The 24115-nt window shown below is 40.4% G+C and overlaps 1 protein-coding gene across 1 annotated transcript in view; it reads right to left on the reverse strand.

Moving 5' to 3' along the window:
• Positions 1–1434, reverse strand: part of LOC136882249 (inter-alpha-trypsin inhibitor heavy chain H3) — a 67310-nt gene extending 65876 nt beyond the window's left edge. The window contains exon 1 of the mRNA XM_068229430.1: positions 1413–1434. The gene's annotated coding sequence lies outside the window, so the exon portion shown is untranslated. The remainder of the gene's footprint in view (positions 1–1412) is intronic.
• Positions 1435–24115: the final 22681 nt, after the last annotated feature.

Genomic DNA, 24115 nt, shown 5'->3' on the forward strand with positions numbered 1-24115 from the left:
CAATGCAATTATAGTAGAGTAAATTATATCTCAGTATTTTCTTAAGCAAATACTGTATTGTTATGTCATGTCAACATGACCTGTCCCTTATTGGCATTTAAAAAACCCAGCAACCCTACCTCAGAGAGAAAGAATGAGTGTGAAAGAGACAGATGGGGGTCAGGTGTATAAATGACATATTTTATGATACATAGAAACGCGAGGGCAAAACGCTGGCAACCAGGAATGAGTTACCTGGAAAATTTATAATGTCCAATAACGGACCATTTATATTGGTATTATAAATTTACTCATTCAGGACAAATATTTCAGATTCCCTATGGGAATCAACATATATATCATCAACATAGAAAGAATTCAAGAATTGACTGAAACTGGCCTTAACGTGAGAGTGGTTGTGTTCACTCCTTGGACGGGAGATTGCTGTGTCTTTTAGACTGGAGGTTGTTTCAAATGATGCAACTTTTACAATTTTATATCAAAGAGTTTGATATATTCCCATACTAATATGATTTGTTGGATAGTAACATTTATAATCATGTAAGCAGTGATGATAAGATATATATTGAAAAATGAAGTATACTTTGCCAACCCAGTAATTAGGAAGTTATAAAATACCGTAGCCTAATATAAATGCGATTAGAGCCTGCTCAAAATCTACAGAAAAGGGGATCATAAAAATATTTGAGGTGATATTTCTTGGATGTTTCTAAACCATTGTCAGAACTGTAAGGGCTTCACAGTAATGATCAATGTTACAGTTGGACAAGTCACATGTTTTAAAGATGGGAATTCTTCAAAATCTTTCTCTCTGTTCTTTCCATCTTAAAATCACAAACTCTCTCCTGCATAAACACAAATCAACACATTTTTATCTTTCAAGTAAACATTAAAATCTTTCAAACAGTTTGTAAGTCGATTAAAAAAAGCAGGGTCAGCAACCCCACGATGCTTTCTTACAGCATCACAGCGAGAGTGACGAAGAATAGGGATCAGCCTGGGCAATAACAGAGCAGAGGATAAAGCAGAAAAAATAGTATGGAGCAAGTATGGAGTTCAAGACGACAAATAGGGGCAAATACTCGTTTATATATTAAAAAAGGAAAGCTTCCGTTGAGCCTTCGCGAAAGGTAGGTTATAGATCCAACAATATGAGGAATTAAGGAATGGAATAATATTTATCAAGGGAGATGTTTGATAAACTTCCAAATTCTTTGAAATCATTTACGAGAATAATAAGTAAACAACTAATAGGGAATCTGCCACTTGGACGACAGTCCGAAGCGCAGATCAGTCGGTGGTGAGTGAAAAAGTTGATTGCACGATACAAATATTAAAATTGCCAGACTGAGAAAAGCAGAACAGCACACCACACAGTAGAATGTCAATCTCGAAACAATCGAAGTACCTACAAAATATGTTCACTCCGATACTTTCGAAGAAAAGTACTGTAATTAATTTTACAGTAAAATGAAGTTCAAAGCACAGTTTCAAAATACGTAGAAATCCCGTGTGAATTTCAACCAATAGTAATCGCAAACGGTAGCACGGTAGGAGATTTAATCAGTGTTGCCACTCTTACGGCAAATACACCGCAGGCGTTTTCAATATGGAAAAGGAACTGCTTATTAAAGAATTGTTTTGCTAAAATTATTTCCAGTTCTGAACCTACAGTTTTCTTCCGAGTTCAAATTGAATTACAGTCTTGAGCACCATGTTTAGTATGCATAATTGCACTTCTGAGGATGGAAATAAAACATACGAAGGATAATAAATTGGCATTTATACAGAAATAACTATATCAAAATTTATATAGACCTTTGGCTGGCTTACTGAAAATAAATTGCATTTTCACCTGTTCGCTAGTATTTCCACGAAACTAATGCACTAGCTAGTATTTTTAAATCTAGGGTAATCATTTGAGAATGGTAGGGTAATTTCATCCATGCTTGGTGACAGCACTGATTTTAACCAATAGCAGCACCGGCCAAGACCAACTACAACACCCGGAACCACACAGGAGGATCGAGACGGCGGTGCCCGGAACACAGGCGTTTCTTCTTCGGAATTTCTTGGGCGAGCACCGGCGTTTATCACTTTGTGTCGTGTCGTGTGTGATCTAAGGCTCTATAAGATGGGTATGCTTAGTCGCCATTTTGGTTCATACATGCACAATGGGCCATGTGATCTAACTCTAGTTTCTCCTACGGACACTGGCTTCGCAACATTGAACCTATTTCTTTAATCACCGCGTCATGGACAGAATAATGGTATATTTGTGTGAATATTTATTACATAATGGTGGGTTGTTCTCCACCTAACTGTAGTAATGTCTCTACTGGGGGTACAGGTTGTTTAGATTCCCTTGTGATCTGCATTATGCCTCCACTGCCACAGCTACACCTTCTACTTCAACTGCTGGCTTAAACCTGCGTCTAGCTCCCACCGATATTACTACACCCCTTAATTCAGACACATTAATCATTCAATACTCAGTTCTGCCGCCAAAGTCGGGCAACAGGAGTTCAACATCCAAGCACCACAGTTACAATATTTGACAAAACTAACTTCATATGACAGAAATAATTTGTTTAACATTGGTGGTAGTACAATAAATGCATTATTGAAAATCAATCAATCAATCACTACTGATCTGCATTTAGGGCAGTCGCCCAGGTGGCAGATTTCCTATCACCGGGCGAGTTGGCCGTGCACGTAGAGGCGCGCGGCTGTGAGCTTGCATCCGGGAGATAGTAGGTTCGAATCCCACTATCGGCAGCCCTGAAGATGGTTTTCCGTGGTTTCCCATTTTCACACCAGGCAAATGCTGGGGCTGTACCTTAACCAAGGCCACGGCCGCTTCCTTCCAACTCCTAGGCCTTTCCCATCCCATCGTCGCCATAAGACCTATCTGTGTCGGTGCGACGTAAAGCCCCTAGCAAAAAAAAAAAAAAAAAAAAGATTTCCTATCTGTTGTTTTCGTGGCCTTTTCTTAAATGATTGCAAAGAAATTGAAAATTTATTGAACAAATCCAAGGTCTGTGGTAGGCCTATATACAGACAGGTTTTAAACTATGAGCTTTCTGACTCAAGCTCTGAAACATTCGTATTTATTTAATTAAATATTAAAATTTTAGTGGTCTAAAGAAACCGAGGGGAGCCTCCGTGGCTCAGACTGCAGTGCGTCGGCTATCAGTGCTGGATACCGTGGTTCAAATCTCGGTCACTCCATGTGAGATTTGTGCTGGTCAAAGCGGGGGCAAGGCGGGTTTTTCTCCGGGTACTCCGGTTTTCCCTGTCATCTTTAATTCCAGCAACACTCTCCATTCTCATTTCATAGGATTTATGTCATTCATAAGTCACTTTGGGAGTGGCGACCCCATTGTACTAATAGCCTATATATGGTTCATATATTACATCCCTGACCTGGTCAAAGACTGGAAAACAGGTTGTAGGTTTTCTTTTTCAAAGAAACCAAATTGTGAATTTATGAAATTAATTTGTAACTGTGAGGTCTTTTATAAGGACTATAAGCATTATAATGTATAATGCAAAATGGTGCAAATCTTGTAATGGAGAAATTTTTGAATAATCAATGTATCAGTACATGTTCTCCAACGTGCTATAATTTAAAAGAAAAAAAAAATGTTAGACACTTCAAAATTCGATCCTATGCTGTTGTGGACTTTAACACGAATGTACGGAAACGAGGTAAAATGTATGGGACAGCTTCGGAAAAGAAGAGAACATGTAAACCAGGAATGGACTGTAATAAAAGGAGACAGTACATTTGTAAAATGTTACTTAAATGTGCTGCCTGAGAAAGTTAACCACTGAAGGCGAGTCGTGTTGAGAAATCATACTACTTCTCCTCAAACCAGAGGGGTAAAGTGTACTGTTAACTTAGCCAAGGTAAAAAAAAAAAAAAAAATACCCACATCTCGTGGGTCACTCTCCTTACAAGTGACTAGTAACTGATTATCAGTGCAATACTTCAGGTTGGGAGAGAAGATTCAGCTATGGAAGTAGTTCCTCTGTTCCTATTTTTTCCTGAATGTAATTTATAATAACGTAACATTTGTTTCATGAATGTTCGGTTGAGTAAACTAAAATCCTAACTGCATAAGCTGATGAGATCCATAACACTCACCAAAAGTAAAGTTTATTTTGCACATAGAATGTATATTTTAAAATACTGGTAAATAAGAAAAGGGACTAAATTTTAGAAGAAAGAAATAAAGAATCCCAGTTACTTGGGTGTGTTCCTCACATTTCAGCGTTATTTCTGTTCGAAGAATATTTTTTCTTATTATTTCGACAACATTGAAAATAGCTCTGAATCAATTTCACGCAAGTATGAAATATCGACTGAAATCATATGGTATCAAAATCTTCTATAACAATTTATATATCTTCGACTCTGACCGATTTCCTCGATTTAAGAATGACAGTACCCTATATCAATACCACGGTCCACGGTGTCCCTCATTTCATTTGACGGTACCGCGGCGCATAGCTTGCCAACAACCTATTCTACTTATCAATAATGTAATAATAAAATACCGATTTATTTGTAAGCTATTTTTTCTAATATTTTTCTAATATTTCTCCAGTGAGAGCACATGCCTAGTTTGTTTGTTAAAAGGCAAATTATCAACGACCTTGCTTTAACAATCACCGTCTCGAGTAAAAATTACACAATAATGTACGAAATAAACTAATATTTATGTTGAGTAACCGTTTGAGTAATACTGAGAGTGAGTATTTTTACAGTATGATAGTTTAGCATTATTTTCTAGCTTGGAGAACAGTAAAAAAGAGGGATATACAAGGCTGGGGTGGTCAACTGCCTTACCAACGTAGTGCAGGAATGAACCATAATGGCGGGCGAGCATACCTAGTCTTTAAAGAGCCCTAGTGTGATCTAGTCGTGATTCTACCTAGGGAACACTAGCGCGCGCGACGGTAGCCGACAGCGTGCGAGAGCGGCCGGTAGAAAGAAAAGACCTCGTACAAAGATGATGGAATAGGGATCTGTAGGAGGGTCATTCCTGTTGCGTTGGGGCAAGCAATCGCGAGAAATCTGTCTGCAATCTTCCAAATCCCTGTCTTCATCAATTATTTTTTAAACTGGTTCCAAAAACTCAAGTGTCGTTTATATTTCCATGAATCGTTTTAGGAAGTTTCCTGCTACCTGAGGTATGGGATGAACTAACCGACTGAGCATCATTGACTAGTCCTACTTGAGCGCATTTTGTAACAAACAATTCCATGTTCACCTTAAAGCGATCCATTGTTTTTTTTCTCTACGTTTCTGCAGTGTTATAGGCTATGCTGTTTCAAAGTCAGCATTTTCATCATCTAAGTCAACGTGGCCATTCGATCGTCTAGTTTATTAAGATCGCCACATAACCTATCTGAAGCTGAAAACTTGAATGTCACCACTTCCTCATTCGGATTTCCTGTGTAAAACTATCGTAAGTTTTAGTGAGACATGCTGTCACCGTGCTATGTTTCATAAGAACTACCTCCATTTCGTTCTCTTTTTTTTTTTTTTTTTTTTCATCCCACTAACTACTTTTACAGTTTTCGGAGTTTCTTTTGTTACGATAATAGAACTATAATAACCAGGTTGGGACTCTCCAGTAGATCACGTCGGGGCCACCATTTTAAAGTGGAATAGAAATGGATCTACCCGTTTCACTTTTTTCCCTAAACGATCAACTGCAAAGATGCAATTTACTTTTACAGGAATCAGCAACATTGGTCTTTTCAAACTTGACCACACAAGTTCACCGCCTTCTTGATTCTCAACAGCATCGCTGCTTGTTCAGACGCAACAATTCCCATACTCAGCGCCACCCATACCCCAGCCGCTTCCATGCTGTACACCCAAATAAATAGTGAGATGAGATAGTTGGCTATGGATGAGACTAACGACATGTCGTTGAATGCAAGGATCATGTATGACACTGTAATTTCGGTGGAAAGACAAGTGTGAAATATCCCTCTAGGAAAATCAAATGATCATAAATAGGTCTTTCAATAAATGAAACTATTGATAACGGTTAATTTATTTGCTTTTAAGCAGAGCCATCTACAGTAGTCGGCTATGCTTTTAACGAATCGTTAGTTCTGAGCAATTGCATACAATGTTGTATTGTAATGTACTTCTTGTCCACGAACTCTCGTCTCGATATATGGGGGCGAGGTAGGGTCACTTGTCGGCTGGATGGCATTACTACAGCACAACAGCTGGTATAAAATATAGCGCCAGCTAAAAATGACGAAACACTTACGAAATTAAGTTTATGTAATGTATTTTTCGTGTATATAATTTCAGTTTTTATTCATTTTTGTGTTCGGCCGAATGGTTGGCGACGATGCCTTCGGTTCATTTCAGAGGGTACTGGGTTAGATTTCAGGACGGGTCGTGCATTTTAATCACTTCTGGTTAAATCCTCCGACTCGAGGACTAGGTATTTTTCCCAATAAACCCTCTTCATATACATATAACACACCTCAGAAACATGCAAGAGCAAACACATGTCAGGAAAAGAGGGCCAAAGACACCTGTGCCACACCACCACCACCACCACGATGTGGGTAAAGCCGTGTAATAAATAACCTACACCTCTGTGGTGTAGTGGTTAGTGTGATTAGCTGCCATCCCCGGAGGCCCCGAATCGATTAACGGCTCTGCCTCTAAATTTGAAAAGTAGTACGAGGACTGGAACGGGGTCCACTGAGCCTCGGGAAGTCAACTGAGTAGAGGAGGATTTGATTCCCACCTCAGCCATCCTCGAAGTGGTTTTCCGTGGTTTCCCACTTCTTCTCCAGGAAAATGCCGGAATGCAACCTAACAAAGGTCACGGACGCCTCTTTTCCTCACCCTTCTAAATTTCCCATCCTCAACAAGGTCCCTGTTTAGCATAGCAGGTGAGGCAGTTTGAACGAGGTACTGGTCCTCCTGCCCAGTTTTATCCCCGACCAAATGTCTCACGCACCAGGACACTGCCCTTGAGGCGGTAGAGATGGGATCCCTCGCTGAGTCCGAAAAAAAACTACCCTGAAGGGTAAACGGATGAAATAATAATAATAATAATAATAATAATAATAATAATAATAATAATAATAATAATAATAATAATAATAATAATAATAACTTACGGGAATTAAATTCATTAAATTTATTTTCTTTGAAAACAACCAAGTGCGGCAAGTGTATACAGACTTCCAAATGAACATAAATTGAGCAGCCTGTTCTTATGCCCCTCCACTATCAAATAAATGTCAGGATAATATTTCAAATAGGTCATCAGTTAGTGTCACAAATGTTTGAAGCGGATATAAATATTATAATTCGGAATGGCATACATAATATGATTCACTATGTTCTTATCTTTTTATGTAGGCCTAATATATTTCAATTTTCAAATTGGTTCTCAAATGGGCAGAGAATAGGAAAGTCAAACAGATCATAGGTTTTAATGCTAGAAGCCAACCAACCAACCAACCAGTAATGCAGTACGTACCGTACATTTTCGTTTTTAGAAAGAGAAATTATGGATCGGAATAATTTTCCAAGGGTGACCCAGATTTCTTTGAAATCATTACAGTAAAGGGTAGGTAAACAACTGATAGGGAATCTGCCACCTGGGCGATGTCCCTAAATGCAAATCAGTGGTGTATGCTGATGATGATGGTACTCTACTTTGGACTCCTCCTGACCAGAAATTGTGGCTAAGGCCTGCGATTATTCGACGTAATTTTTCGGACGTCCTATATAGAGCACAAGCCGATCGTATTTCACTTCAATCAAACGTGTTGACAAATGATGTGAGACCTCAGTGCTGAACGGGTGACGTCCTTTTTTTTTTGTTCTTTTGAACCGGTTGTTCTCAGCGGCATTCCACGAACCTTAGCACGCGGTCTGCATCTCAATAACTCAATGTCATTGGCCTTAGTGGTACTGATGTCACATGATTCATGCTAGAGAAAAGGATACTAGACAAAACAACAATGACGGAACAAGTGGCCGTGCGGTTAGGGGCCCGCGGCTGTGAGCTTGCATTCCGTAGATAGTGGGTTCGAACCCCACTATCGGCAGCCCTGAAGATGGTTTTGCGTGGTTTCCCATTTTCACACCAGACAAAAGCTGGGGCTGTACCTTAATTAAGGCCACGGCCGCTTCCTTCCCACTCCTACCCCTTTCCTGTTCAATAGCCGCTTTGAAATGGATAAAATAATAACAGTTTCATTGATCTGTATTTAGGACTGTCACCAACGTTACAAATTCCCTGTCAATTATTTACCTAGACTTTCCTTAAATGTTTTCATAGAACTGGAAATTTATCGAACATTTATTTTGATAAATTCTTCCAATCCCTAACTCCTCTTCATATAAATTAATTTTTGTCCCAATTTGTCCTCTTGAATTCCAGATTTATTTTCATATTATCTTTCCTACCTGTAAAGGCTCCACTCAAACTTATTCTTCTACTAATATTCTAGCCATCTCTTCACTGCCAGCTTGGAACATATCGCTTAGTCGAGCAGCTCCTCTCCCTACTGACCAATACGGACTAGGTACTTTATTTGGACAATACCGAGTGAGCTGGCCGTGCGGTTAGGGTTCACTTAGCTGTCAGCTTGCATTCAGGAGATGGTGGGTTCGAATCCTACCGTCGACAGCCCTGAGGATGATTTCCCTGGGTTTTGCATTTTCTTTCTGTCTTTCTTTCATTCTTAATCTGTTTACCCTCCAGGGTTGGTTTTTCCCTCGGACTCACCGAGGAATCCCACCTCTACTGCCTCACGGGCAGTGTCCTGGAGCGTGATACTTCGGGTCGGGGATACAACTGGGGAGGAGGACCATTACCTCGAATAGGTGGCCTCACCTGCTATGCTGAACAGGGCCTTGTGGGGGGATGGGAAGATAGGAAGGGATAGACAAGGAAGAGCGAAGGAAGCGACCGTGGCCTTAAGTTAGGTACCATCCCGGCATTTGCCTGGAAGAGAAGTGGGAAACCACGGAAAACCACTTCGAGGATGACTGAGAAGAGAATCGAACCCCCTCCACTCAGTCGACCTCCCGAGGCTGAGTGGACCCGCTCCAGTCCTCTTACCACTTTTCAAATTTCGTTGCAGAGTCGGGAATCAGACCCGGACCTCCGGGGGTGGCAGCTAACCACACTAACCACTACACCACAGAGGCGGACGTTTCCCATTTTTACACCACGAAAATGCTGAGGCTGTACCTTAATTGAGGCCATAGCCGCCACTTTCTCAATCCTAACCCTTTTCCATCCTTGCGTGGCCGCAAAAACTGTCGATGTGTTAGTGCGACGCATAACTAGTACGAACAAAAACAAAGTATTGTGATAATACGTATCTCGCAATACCCGTACGGTTTTTTTTTTTTTTTTAAATTTTTGAGACATACAGAGATAATTTGATTACAGTACCTCGTGAGGTGTGGTGGTATCCACCTCCAATTCTGTGGGAACAGATGTATCACGCCGCTTCACGCTCACGATCCATGATGGTGACGCTATAACTCCCCATACTAAACCAAGGACAAGACAAGTCAAGAACACAACACTCGCCATGGTCCTCTGTACCGCAACTGACTTGGCACGAGGTGAAGAACCTATTCGCAAAAATGTGGGTGACGTCACGCAATAATGGAACCAGTTGAACGCGTCACTCAGTCCACTGGAGCAGCATATATTATGAAGGAACCGTTACATAGAAGGTCGTTACTTCGCTTCCCGGTAGATACCTTAACTCCTTCGTACAGCGCCGAAGAAACAGCCTCTTCGACCCTCGGCGGGAATGTAGTAGGCCTCTGCCGTTTCCAATCTTCCCATCCCCAACAAGTAACGATTAGTGTTATTAGCTGCCGTCCTCGGGAGTCCGGGTTCCTCAGTACTACCAGAAATTTAAGAATGGCAGGAGGGCCGGTATGTGGTTGAAATGGTAGGATACATGCATCTCACCTCCATGTGGAGGTGTGCCTGAACATAGATGCACCACCTCGGGATGAGGACACGAGTTTATATCCCCAGCAAGGTCCCTGTTCAGCATAGCAGGTGGAGCCGCCTGGGCCAGGTACTAGTCCTCCTCCCCAGTTGTATCCCAGACGCAAAGTCTCACGCTCCAGGACACCACCCTTGAGCCGGTAGAGGTGGGATCCCTCGCTGAGTCCGAGGAAAAAAACCAACCGTGGAGGGTAAAACGATTCAGCCAAGAAGCCCGGACATACATTAAAATTAACTAAATTCCAAAATGATGTTGTAATAATTGTTTTCATACTAGGTGAGTTGGCCGTACGGTTAGGGTCGCGCAGCTGTGAGCTTGCATCCGGGAGATAGTAGGTACGATTACTGTCGGCAGCCCTGAAGATGGTTTTCCGTGGTTTCCCATTTTTAGACCAGGCAAATGCTGGGGCTGTACCTTAATTAAGGCCACGGCCGCTTCCTTCCCACTCCTAGCCCTTTTCTATCCCATCGTCGCCGTAAGACCTATCTGTGTTGGTGACGTAAAGCAAATAATAATAATAATCTACTTTTTATGGTTTTCGAAGACGCCAAGGTACCGGAAGGTAGTCCCGTAGTAGTTACTTTACGTGCCAGTAAATCTATAAATCTACCCACACGAGGCTCTATTTGAGCACCTTCAAATACCACCGAACTGAGCCATGATCGAAACTGCCAAATTGGGATCAGAAGGCCAGCGCCTTAATCTGAACCACTCAGCCCGGCAAAAAATTATGTTTTAAGTCGTGGTTGGTAATAATTAAAACAGAAGTATTGCAAGAATGAATAAATCTAGTAAGAATGCCTTGGCTTTACCTTTCAATTCACCTCCGCGTATTTTCGTTTGCAAAATTGTATTTTTACACCTAGTTTAATCTTTGTTCCTTAATTTGATGCAAGTGTAGCAACAAACTGTCTTGAGGACATCTGTCTATTTGAATATATTTGGGGGTGAAGCGTAAAACTTCCATTCAATTTGCTGTGGAAGGTACATTCTGACGAACTTTGAACATTTCGCCCAAATTGCTAGTTGCTTTACGTCGCACCGACACAGGTCTTATGGCGACGATGGGACAGGGGAAGGCTAGGAGTGGGAAGGAAGCGGCCGTGGCCTTAATTAAGGTACAGTCCCAGCACTTGCCTGATGTAAAAATGGGAAACCACGGAAAACCATCTTCAGGGCTGCCGACAGTGGGGTTCCAACCTACTATCTCCCGAATACTGGATACTGGCCGCACATAGGCGACTGCAGCTATCGAGCTCGGTCACCCAAATTGGAGGTGGACTATAAGTGTAAATATAAACCCGCTCTGTCCAGAATGTTCCAAAAATATAGGAAAATATCTCTTCTATCTAATATGATTGTTAGACTATCATTATCATCAGTCTCGCTTACTGCAAGTTCCAAAACATACGGATAGTCGAACTTAGTCGCTCAGACGATCAAAATGCTGGTAGATTCGATCTTAGCTCAGTCTGGTAGTATTTCAAGGCGCGCTCAAATACCGTACGTGCCGATAGATTCACCGGCATGGAGGGACTAAAATTCCGGCACCTGGGCCTCTCCGAAACCGTAAAAATAGTTAGTGGGACGTAAAACCATGAACATTAATAACTTAAGGGAACCAAATCGAGTACCGTACTGTACTGGTAATGTTACATTCAAAATCACTAATTAACGGGAACCAAATTGAGAACTCCGAAAATAGCAAACATTTCAGATTCTTATTAACACTGATCGAGTATGACTAATTCCATGCCACTCTTTTATCACTCTTTGGGCAGCTGAGCGACGATCCTTAAGTCTCCCTTTATTGTATCTTGCCGGCGCTCTTCGGGTTCTGACGTGAAAATAGAGGACAGAGATTGCAACTGTACCAAACGTTAGGCTTGCCAGACGTACGATTTTCCCTTGAACAGAACGTATTTTTTTCCATTTTATCCCGCGAATTATAACCCATACGCTAAATGTTCCGATTTTTAAAAGTGACTGTATGATTTGTATGAATCTAGTGGCTTGGATTGTGCATCCTTTGAAGAAAAACCTGTTTCAAAAAGAATCACTTTTCCCTATGCAAAAAATAAAATAATCATAAATATGACTCCCGGCATGGCCATCTATTAACGCCAGCTAATTTCAAAAGGCATCCCTCCATACCTTATATCACAGCCTGCACGACCGAGCTTGATTAGCTGCAGTCGCTTAAGTGCGGCCAGTATCCAGTAATCGGGAGGTATTGGGTTCGAGCCCCACTGTCGGCAGCCCTGAAGATGGTTTTCCGTGGTTTTCCATTTTCACAACAGGAAAATGCCGGGACTGTGCCTTAATTAAGGCCACGGCCGCTTCCTTCCACTTCCTAGGCTTTCCTATTCCATCGTCGCCATAAGACATATCTGTGTCGGTGTGACGTAAAGCAAATTAAAAAATTTAAAAAACAGCCTGCTAGGTAACACTGCCTGGCCATCCATCCATACCTTACATCACAACCTGCACAGTTGCTAGGTAACATTGTCTGGCCATCCATCCAAATCTTAATTAACAGCCTGCACGTTGTTAGGTAACATTGTCTGGCCATCCATACATTACATCACAACCTGCACGTTGTTAGGTAACATTGTCTGGCCATCCATCCATACCTTACATCACAACCTGCACGTTGTTAGGTAACATTGTCTGGCCATCCATCCAAATCTTAATTCATAGTGTGCACAGCTGTTAGGTAACATTGTCTGGCCATCCATACATTACATCACAACCTGCACGTTGTTAGGTAACATTGTCTGGCCATCCATCCATACCTTACATCACAACCTGCACGTTGTTAGGTAACATTGTCTGGCCACCCATCCATACCTTACATCACAACCTGCACGTTGTTAGGTAACATTGTCTGGCCATCCATCCATACCTTACATCACAACCTGCACAGTTGCTAGGTAACATTATCTGACCATCCATCCATACCTTACATCACAACCTGCACAGTTGCTAGGTAACATTGTCTGGCTGTCCATACCTTACATCACAGCCTGCACGGTTGCTAGGTAACATTGTCTGGCCATCCATCCATACCTTACATCACAGCCTGCACAGTTGCTAGGTAACATTGTCTGGCCATCCATCCATACCTTACATCACAGCCTGCACGGTTGCTAGGTAACATTGTCTGGCCATCCATCCATACCTTACATCACAGCCTGCACAGTTGTTAGGTAACATTGTCTGGCCATCCATCCCTACCTTACATCACAGTCTGCACGGTTGCTAGGTAACATTGTCTGGCCATCCATCCATACCTTACATCACAGCCTGCACAGTTGCTAGTCTGGCCATCCATCCATACCTTACATCACAGCCTGCACTGTTGCTAGGTAACATTGTCTGTCCATCCATCCATACCTTACATCACAGCCTGCACAGTTGTTAGGTAACATTGTCTGGCCATCCATCCATACCTTACATCACAACCTGCACGTTGTTAGGTAACATTGTCTGGCCATCCATCCATACCTTACATCACAGCCTGCACAGTTGTTAGGTAACATTGTCTGGCCATCCATCCATACCTTACATCACAACCTGCACAGTTGTTAGGTAACATTGTCTGGCCATCCATCCATGCATTACATCACAGCCTGCACGATTGTTAGGAGACATTGTGTGACCATCCATCCATACCTGCCAACTTTTGAAAAGGACTATCAGTAAAACTCACACGCAACAAAAAAATCGAATGCTTTTCAACATACCCCGTCTTATTACAAGTATTACAAGTTGGAAAGTATTGAATAGGTGGTTTTATTAAATTATCCTTGAGATTTTATGCCTATACCCTGGTTTGACGAATATAATAATCCTTCTGGGCTACAAAATACAATAATTCATGCCTTAAACATGATACTTGAATGAAATCATATCTACTTACATCATAGGCCAATGGTTTCTAGATGAACATAGCAATCAAGAAGAAATCCATGTTAAACAGCAGCAGGCGTGCTTAGTAATGGTTTGGAGCATACATAACAGGACTTTCTTGATAAACTAAGTAGATATGTAATAACTGAAAAAGGCTTTACATAATAAAACTCGTTTAACATAAAATAGGCAAGAAATAATATAATACACACTGCAAATCACATGGTAGTTCACCTTTAAAGTCATAGTTGTGGCTTTATTAGCTTCCTGAAAAATATCTTGAGAAAACGTTTTGTCATAACAGGGACCAGAACTCCTGGTCTTCAAAATAGAAATAGACTCCATAGATTCATTGGACATGGATGATCTGAACTGTGTTCTATTTTTCTTCACAAGGCTGAAAACACGTTCACATTCTGCATTGCTATGGGGTATGGTGAAAGTAGAGAGCATTACTCTAGAAATTTGGTTTTATACTTAAGAAGTCCATCAGCTCCACGAATTCTTGATATTTGTGCCCAACTGGAATCACTTGCAGCATCTTGATTTGCAGCCAAAGTATCATCTACCTGAAGAGCTGTGAACTGCCTCTGAAGCTGATTCACCACCTTATCTGCATTTTTATTCTCTTCCCTGCATAACATGATAGGAAACTTTTCAAAAAAAAAAAAAAAAAAAAAAAAAGAAGAAAACTGTGCATCTGCAATTTTGTCTAACCTAGCAACGTGAGCATGCTCTAACACATCATCCTAAGTGGAACCTTTTGATGATGTAGTCATAGGTGGTACAAAAGTAGTTTCTCACTGATGAAAAGAAAAGAGATTTCTCTGTACCTTGGAGATCATTCACTATGTCCGAAGTATGAATGTCAAAAGCTAACTCATCATCACTTCTTTGATTTTGAATCAAGTAGTACTCAACTTCAAGCAATGAGGAGCTTTTGACAATTTTGGGCTTAACAAACGTTGTAAACAGCTGCTTTAGCAAATCCATTAGAAGTTCTAATAAAAAGTGAACTTGCGGAGAAGAAGTCTGAAGGGCAACATTGAATTTGTCAAATCAGGAATAGTCTCATGAAGGAAAGTGCAAAAGGCCATGTTCAAGTTGAGGACAGGAAGAAAAAAAAATTTTTCCTCACGTGTTGTAGCAGGTCTTATTTTTTAGGATAGGGCATTTGGAAGAATATGCTATTCTTTTAGGGGCATGCGTAGCAGCAGAATCAAGAATTCTCTTCTTCTGATACTCTTTGGATCTGCTTTGTTCAACTCTACGTATGGAAATGTTTTGGGTACATAATATTACTTCCTGTTTGAAGAAAGAAAGAAGCGGATGCCACTGGTCCAGTAGTCTATCCAAAAATCTTCCTAAAGATAACCACCTCGTACATACGTGCTTCAGAATTGTCTTCGCCTCTTTATTGTGCAACAAGTTCTGAAATTTCTGAAGTGTTCTTTTCTTTTGACACTCTTCTCTAAGAAATAAAATATACCAACAAGAATCTCATCCACTTTAAGTGGTAATCTTCCCGCACCTTTTTCAACTGCTAGATTAATCAGGTGGAAAATGCAACCTTTGATAGCAATAACTAGTTGAACTTCCTTCAGAACTGGTGAAACCCCATTTTTGTATCCTATCATAACAGGAGCATTGTCAGAGCAGAAAGCCACACAGTTTTCAATAGGTATGTTGTGAGAATGCAGCTGTGAGTCCCAATCTAACACTGGTATGGATAGCACAGTGCTCACTACTTTTTCCTGCAGAATATCATAGAATGTAACAACAATAAGATACAACTTGGCATTCGTAACATTGCTGCCATCTGTTGCCAAAGAAAATCGTCCATTCTAAAGGCACTTAACAACTTCAGATGCCATTTTATTTACAAGGCATGTCGTTCTCGTGCAACCACAGCTATATATCTTTGCAACTTCTGATATGGGAAAACATCTTAAATAAAGCACCAGCATTATCAGCTGCACTTAAGGGCATATTGTGTTCCACCAAAAAGAAAGTAAACAGACACTCGCCCTAATTACGTCATTTTCAACGCTTCTAGACTTGGCAAAAAAGGTGTTGATATGGCTGTTACCTTCCTTCGATTTAACATAACTTGCGTGCTTACTGCACTTCACACGATTACTTAAATAATTTCTTCCGCAATGTGCAGTATAAATATCATACTGACATACCATGCGAAAGGCAAATTTTTCTCACTTTCTTGATTTTAGTATGCACGGAAAATCAACAGAATATGATTCTTTAAATGTCTGGAAGTTACTGTTTCTTGCTGGATTTATTCATGAATCCTACAATATGAATATAGGAATGAAAATATCCGATAACAAACATCTACTGAAACATCGAAAGGAACCTGGATCGCTGAACATCACATAAAATTATAACAAAAACACTCAAGGCAGTCAAACATTTCATTAAAATATGTCAAAGCACACAAAGTCTTAAACCATTAAACGAACACGGCGCCAACCTCGTGAAGAAAGAATATGCACATGGTAAAAAACACACACACGTGGAACAAATGTAATTAGTCCAAGAAATACAGGAAACTGTGAAGCACAAAGTTATAACAAAGAAAGTCGAACACTTCATTAAAATGTGTCACAACCTTAAAAGGCCAAAACATTCAAGGAACACCAACTTCGTGAACAAAGAACACCACTCACGTGGTCAAAGAATATGAGTTAAATCACAAGCGAATGGAGCGGAACAAAGAATTTGCGGAGCAGAACCTGTCGACACCTAAGATTCACAGGGAAGAATTGTTATCCTGGCTTTAAATTCAATTCCAATGACGACACAAACATCACACGGTTAAAAGTATCAATCATATCAAAGAATGAGTTATCGACTATTGGGGACTTGCCTTCAACCCACGCAAACAATCGATTGTACGGAAGTGGGGTGATTATCGAACATTAATGTTTCAAATTTTTGTCCGCGAAGTCTTAAAATGCCACCGTCCATCCATAAATCCGCAAAATGCTGCAATTTCCTTAAATTTTATGGGTAAACCGTAAAAGTTGGCAGGTATGCATACCTTACATCACAGCCTGTACGATTGCTAGGTAACATTGTCTGATCATCCATCCGTACCTTACATCACTGTCTGCAAGGTTGCTATAGTTACACTTCCGTCACACATTTTGTCACGTCACGTTACAGAAATTTTCAAATGACCCCTCAGTCACAAGACATATTTAAAAGAAGGTTTTCAGATGAAAGCCATATTAACCTTGATGGTTATATCAACTGGAAACAAATTTTTTTAAATATAAGAGTTTGAACATCCAGACATCGTTACTACACAGTACCCGCGGGATGATTTGGTGCGCCATGTCTGGTCATTGAATACTGGACCCTTATATCGTCGAGGACGCTGCACATAATAAAAAAATAATGGAAAAGATATTCTACAGAGATGTCATTATTACCTCATTCGTGTGGGATTTGGACTGTTTCTTGTCATGCCAGAATTTCTTCTTTTTAGCAACCTTCCATACCCTCGTAGAGGGCAATGCCCTCTCTCAGGTCAAGGATATTTGTAGAGATGATTTTAGGTGTGGATAAGGTTGGGAGGAGGGAGTAGCATGGCCGTGGTCTATAAAAGGATCTATCCTGGAATTTGCCTTAGTGCAGCAGAATGGGAAACCAGAGGAAACCATCCTTAGCACAGCCGACGGTAGAGACCAGCATCTCCGAACTGCATGGCTAGCATAAACTAGCCACTGTTAAGTTAAAGCCTGCTCTACTCGGTACCAGAATGTTACCCCTCCAATGACATCATCATCATCATCATCATCATTTTTCCATTTCCAGCTGACACTAGGTGGGAGCAAATATGATTCCTCTCCACTTTGCTCTGTCATTCCACCATCCTTCTTCCGACACGATGTTCCAATCCATGTTTCGTTTTCTAATACTGCTCTTCACCAAGTCCATCCCCTGCATTCTTGGTCTTCCTCATCCTCTCTTCCCTGTCATCCGTCCTTCCAGTGCTCGTCTTGGTAGTCTTACTTCATTCATCCGTTTGACATGTCCAAACCAACGACAATTGAGCTACGACCCATACTACATTATTACTAAGACTAATCCATTATGGATAAGTGGTTAACACTGGTCAGGAATCTAGTAGACCTGTTCTCAGGGCAGATCCAAGGACATGGTTGTTCCACAAGTAAGTGATAGCAGTAAAACTCAAATTTTAAGTACTACAGCTGATCAGGAGAAATGGAAATATTCAGATGAGTATTTAAAATATGTATTTGTATTTACTGGGAATGAGGAAAGTCCAAATCCATTATGTGTTGCATGTGGGAATCTTTGAGCTTTTAAGCAACGGTAACATGAAACCCTTTTTACTTACAGTATATGCTGATTAAACACTAAACACGTAATTTTTCTTCTATTGAAGTTGATGAAAGCGCAGACATTGCTGGCCTATAAATCTTACTTGTTACTGCAAATTATATTAATGAAAATGTGTCATGCGTTGACTGAGTGAACTACAGGGAAGGACATGATCAATGTGATTTTTAACTATTTCAGTGAAAAGGAAATAAGTTGGGATAATTGTTGTGGCATTTGCTCTGATGTCTGGCTGGTACGTAGGCCTTTGTGGACGTGTAAAGGAAGTCGCTCCGCTTGTAACATGAATCCATTGCTATTTCTGCAGTCAAAGTCTTGAGTCCAAAAAGAATGCAGACTAAAATTAATGCCTTTCTTAATGAAGCAGTAAAAGCTGTAAACTTTGGCAAAGCCAACGCAACAAACTCCATACTGCTTAAAGCACTTTGCGAGAAATAGATGGTATACACTCCACATTGTTTATACACATGCAGTAAGGTGACTTTCTCGAGGAAAATTCCGTACAGGATTATTTGAACTCGGACTTGAACTACAAGTTATTTTATTTAGAACACACTTTTTACCTGGCTTCAAAGTTTCACGCTGTCAAAATGGAAAACCATGAAAAACCATCTTCAGCACTGCTGACAGTTGGGCTCAAAACCACTATCAACTAGCTCAATACAGTAGTTAAAATTTCAAAAACTTTTAGTCTATGTTAAAAAAAAGACTTTTGGAAAACCTGCATTGAAAATAATCAAGCCAAAGTTTTTGAAACACTGAACGGCTTCTTAAATGACAATAGCCTGGACCCATCTCAAGAGGTCAGACATATCATAGTACTACACTCGACAGGCCTCATGGTTTCTTTTAAGCAGTATTTTTCTAAATGTGAAGATGGAGACAACTGGTTTGCAGACCCGTTTAATAAAGACAGCTTCCAAGAAAGATGTTGCAAGTTGCTTTACATCGTGTTGACACAGATAGGTCTTATGGCGATGATGGGACAGGGATGGGGTAGGAGTGGGAAGGAAGTGGCCGTGGCCTTAATTAAGGTACAGTCCCAGCATTTGCCTGGTGTGAAAATGGGAAACCATGGAAAACCATCTTTAGGGCTGCCGACAGTGGGGTTCGAACCCACTAACTCCCAAATACTGGATACTGGCCTCCGTGGCTCAGATGGCAGCGCGTTGGCCTCTCACTGCTGGATACCATGGTTCAAATCCTGGTCACTCCATGTGAGATTTGTGCTGGACAAAGTGGAGGCAGGACAGGTTTTTCTCCGGGTACTCAGGTTTTCTCTGTCATCTTTCATTCCAGCAACACTCTCCATTATCATTTCATAGCATTTATCAGTCATTAAGGAATCACTTTGGGAGTGGCGACCCCATTGTAATAATAGCCTATATATGGTTCATACATTACATTCCTGACCCAGTCAAAGACTGGAATACAGGTTGTAGGTTTTCATTTTTTCATTTTCTTCATTAAAGTCAAATTTCAACATGGAAATCCTTAGAAATTTCTGGGCAAATATCAGTAAGTGATAGAGCTTCAAGTTTTAGTACCATTTACAACTAAAGAGAGCTTTCTCTTTGTATTCTTACTTTAGAAACAAGTACTGGAAACCCTGCTTTAGGAGTGTACTTTTCAACATTGTAACCTGATTTCAAAATAATAACTGGGTCAAAACAGGCTCAAGGATCTCATAAAAAATAATGTACTCTACAAGTAACAGAATCAACTTGTAAGTGGCGGAGTTGATTATTGTTTTAAGAGGAAGTACACACTAGGCAACATCCTCTATATAACACTAATCAGAGAGAAAAAATGGAAGGGATCCGACACTTTGAAAAATGAAGGTATTGGCCAAAGAAAGACAAGGGCAATGAAGGGCATGAAAATGAAAACTCCCTAACCCTTGAATGCTCTAACACCGTTGGGGTCGGAAAAGAACGAGAGTTGACCAAGGGAGGTCAGATAGGATAGATGAAAGTGAGGAGCCTGGCACAAGTAAGTGGAAGCAATGTTAGTACTCAGCTAAGGGCCCCATGGTTACAACCCTTGTGGCCCCGTTTAGTTGCCCTTTATAACAGGAAGAACATGCTGTGGGTGTCGGTGTCATTCTACAAAGGAAGCATAAGGGAATTGAGAGATAAATATTTTTACTATTTGCAGACAATATTGTTGTCCGTGGAATGAACAGTACAAGAACAACTCCGAGAAATGGACGAGAAAACTAAAAAGTATGGTATGAAGCAGGAAAAAGCACGACCATGGTGATATCAAGAGGAGAAAGACATGGGAAACACAATGTGAAAATTGGGGGTCAAAGCCTTGAAATTGTTGACAGTTTCAAATACCTAGGAAGAGAATTCATGCAGAATACAAGGATGGCATCGAGATTAGCAAGAGGATGGAACAGGGCAATGCATTCTACCAGAGAGTAAGACACCTTGCCTGGAATAAGAAAGTGTAAAGTGATAATGTACATAATGTATTATGCGCCCATATTGACTTATGCGGCTGAGACCTGGGCAATGACAAGTAGGGAGGAGAGCAGAAATCAAGCCAGTGAAATGAAGTATGATAGGAAAGACAAGGAAAGAGAGATTGAGAAATGAAGACGTGAGAAAGGAGGTCAGAGTGGAAAACCTAAATGAGAGAATTGATGGGAGTAAACTAAGATGGTTTGGGCGTATAAGGAGGATGGGGGAGAAAAGAATGTCAGAAGAGGCGATGGAGATGAAGTTTGAAAGAGAAAGATCAAGAGGGAGATCTAGAACAAGGTGGAAGGAGAGAGGAAGGTGAAGAAGTCCCATAAATGCCCCGACCCTGCAGGAACTTGATAAGGGGAAAGGGGGAGGATGATGATAAGTGACAGGACATTAAATCTTGAATATTTTAAATGTCTTACTATTTTCTTTACACATAATATGTAATTGTTTTATTTATATTTGATAACACAACATAAAATACTGTGAAATGCAACCATATTACAATTATTTAGTTTTAAAAACAATAGTTTTCAGTAAAATGCAAATTAAGAATGGCTCGTTTACTATTTTATTTCTGTTCTCCCCAAAACTCAAAAAGTCTATCCATGCACATAATTTGTGAGATTGGTTCAAAGCTCTAAGAAGCATCTGTGAGACTTGTTTTTACCTGCAATGTAAGTATTAGGTGCCTACAACAAGAAACAGCTGTTCCAATATTAACATAAGTAAATAAATGAAGTTTGATTGCACATCCACTTCTTAGGGCTCTGAAGTAATCCCATAAGTAATGGCTATCATTTTATAAGCCACAATTTTCAAAACGTACTAAAGTGTAGGAACCACTAAAACTGCACTCAATTTTGACGTTGTTGAAAATGGTACAAGACAAGAGGCAAAATATAAAGTGGTTTTAATAATTCTGGACATTAACAATACATCTTCAAACAAAACTTGCATACCTATGTTATGTATATAGTAGGCTACTGACATTTCATCTTATTACAACAATTAGGTGCTACTTAAGCCTATGTGAGGACATGGTACAATGTGGTAAAAATGGGCGGTAAGGGGTACGTGAGATGAAAAAACATTGGGAAACGCTGATCTAAGAAACTGATGTACGATAGTGTGGAAACATTCTCCAAGAAGCTCAAGTTTGTCGCCTGCATGACTGTGCTCTGCTCTGTTATAACAGTTATAACAGTACCACAAACACAAATCAGTGACTGACATACAGAGCAGTTTTGGCAACAATACCATCTACTGAACACGAAGGTCTGGTTGCCCAACATAAGGAATTAGAGTACCCCATATGCAGGATCTGTAGATCCTAGGAAAAGGGACTCAGAACTGTGCAACCCCTTCAGGTCATTCATTTAGGGCCCTACCACTCTTTTGTGCAAAACATTTTCTGAACACCCAGTATATATGCACAGCGAGTACGAAAAATACCATCCAATAATAACAGGCTGTGGTAAAGGCGATCAAGACAGGAACCAAACTTCCAAGTCACAGTTTTCAACCAGACTCAAACGGGGCGGGTAATATAACATAGTTTCAGATGAAGTTTGCAGCCCAAATGCCTGGATAGGAGGCCCACGATGTCTTAAATTAAACCCACTTTTCAGGTCTAATGACCATGAGACGTTAAGATCCGTAAAAAATAGATGTCAAAACTCAAACTGTAATTTGAAAGTAAAAACTGAACTGAGACCAAGCAGAACGATGGGGGGGACTCCCACCTGATAAAACATTACTTTATTTTGGATATTAGAGGATTGGGTTCATATCCTGAACAGGGAAATGTAGTGACAGCTGGAGGTGACTGACTCCAGCAATGCCCAATGCAGAAATACCTGAGCATCATGCTAGATTGTACTCTGACTTCAACGAGCACTTGCCAATCATCATTATCATCATCATCAGCATCCGTTTCTCTTTGCCAGCTCCTGCCAGGTTAGGATGTTTGTAGCACCTTTCATCTTCGTCTATCCAACCACCATTGTTTCTCTTTACCTGTGTTCCAATCCAGGTTTCTTCTAACCATAGTATTGATCGTTTCAAATACCTTAGTCTGGATCTCTCTCTTACCCACCCTCCTTCTATCCGAGTCTCCATCATTCACTTCAGGATCCTCTTAACATGTCCAAACCATATAACAATTTCCCTCTTCATTCTGTGGTAAAGCTTTACCACACTGCCTTCTTTCTCGATATCCTAATTTTTTACTCAGTTCTTTCTCATCTTTTCTATCATACTTCTTAAAAATTTCATTTCACTGACCTGTCTTTTTGTCAGTGTCCAGGTCTCCGTTGCATATGTCAGTACATCTTATACATCACCTCTTTACACTTTATTGGTATCTCCTTTCTCCACACCAGGTTTCTCATACTCTGGTAGAATGCATTTCCCTGTTGAATCCTTTTACTGATCTCCATGACCAGCCCTGCATCAGTTCGCTTTCCAAGTACTTGAAGTTCTCCACAATTTCAAGGTTTTGTCCTTTTATTTTTATAATTCCTTTCTCCTCTAGTAAACAACATTCTCTTACTCTTTTCCACACTGATTTCATTCCATAATTTTCAATAATCTCACTCAACATGTTGAGTTGCCCAAGTATTTCCTCCCCACAACAGAATATCATCCGCAAGCAGCTCTCTGTCCCCATATTTTACCTTTGTCTCCTTCCATAACCATTACGAATAACAGTGGTGACAGGACACTTCCTTGTGGTAGTCCAGTTTCATTTTACAAGTAACAACTCTCATTATTGTTCCGTATTGAAGATGACGTTAGGCAAAGATATCAAGGATAATTTAATAAAAAACCACCTATTCAATACTTCATTTCAATACTGGAAAGTATTGAATAGGTGGTTTTTTATTAAATTATCCTTGATATCTTTGCCTAGTCCAGTTTCATTCCAAACGACTCTGTGCTCCTCACATGTATCTGGACACTGCTGCAACAATTTTTAAACATTCTGCTTCTATATGCCGTGCCCAGTCTCTCGGACATTGGCGATCAATATAGACAGTGTTCTTCTGTCTTCAGCAACATAATAAGAGTAATTTGACCGTTTTTATTCCAGTCCAGTCTTCAATGTTCTTGAGACATGACTGTTCTTTTCCTGCCTACTCCTCATTATACTTCAATTTTTCCATTTAAAATGAGGTTCACATCTTAAACCATGTAACACATGCGCCAGGTACACAATTTTTCTGCATTTGATGGTGGTCAGCAGCTCTCATTTAAAGCATGCTCTCTGCAATATCTGTTCATTAGAGACATGCTCT

This window comes from Anabrus simplex, chromosome 10 (genome assembly GCF_040414725.1).
Source record: "Anabrus simplex isolate iqAnaSimp1 chromosome 10, ASM4041472v1, whole genome shotgun sequence".
NCBI lineage: Eukaryota > Metazoa > Arthropoda > Insecta > Orthoptera > Tettigoniidae > Anabrus > Anabrus simplex.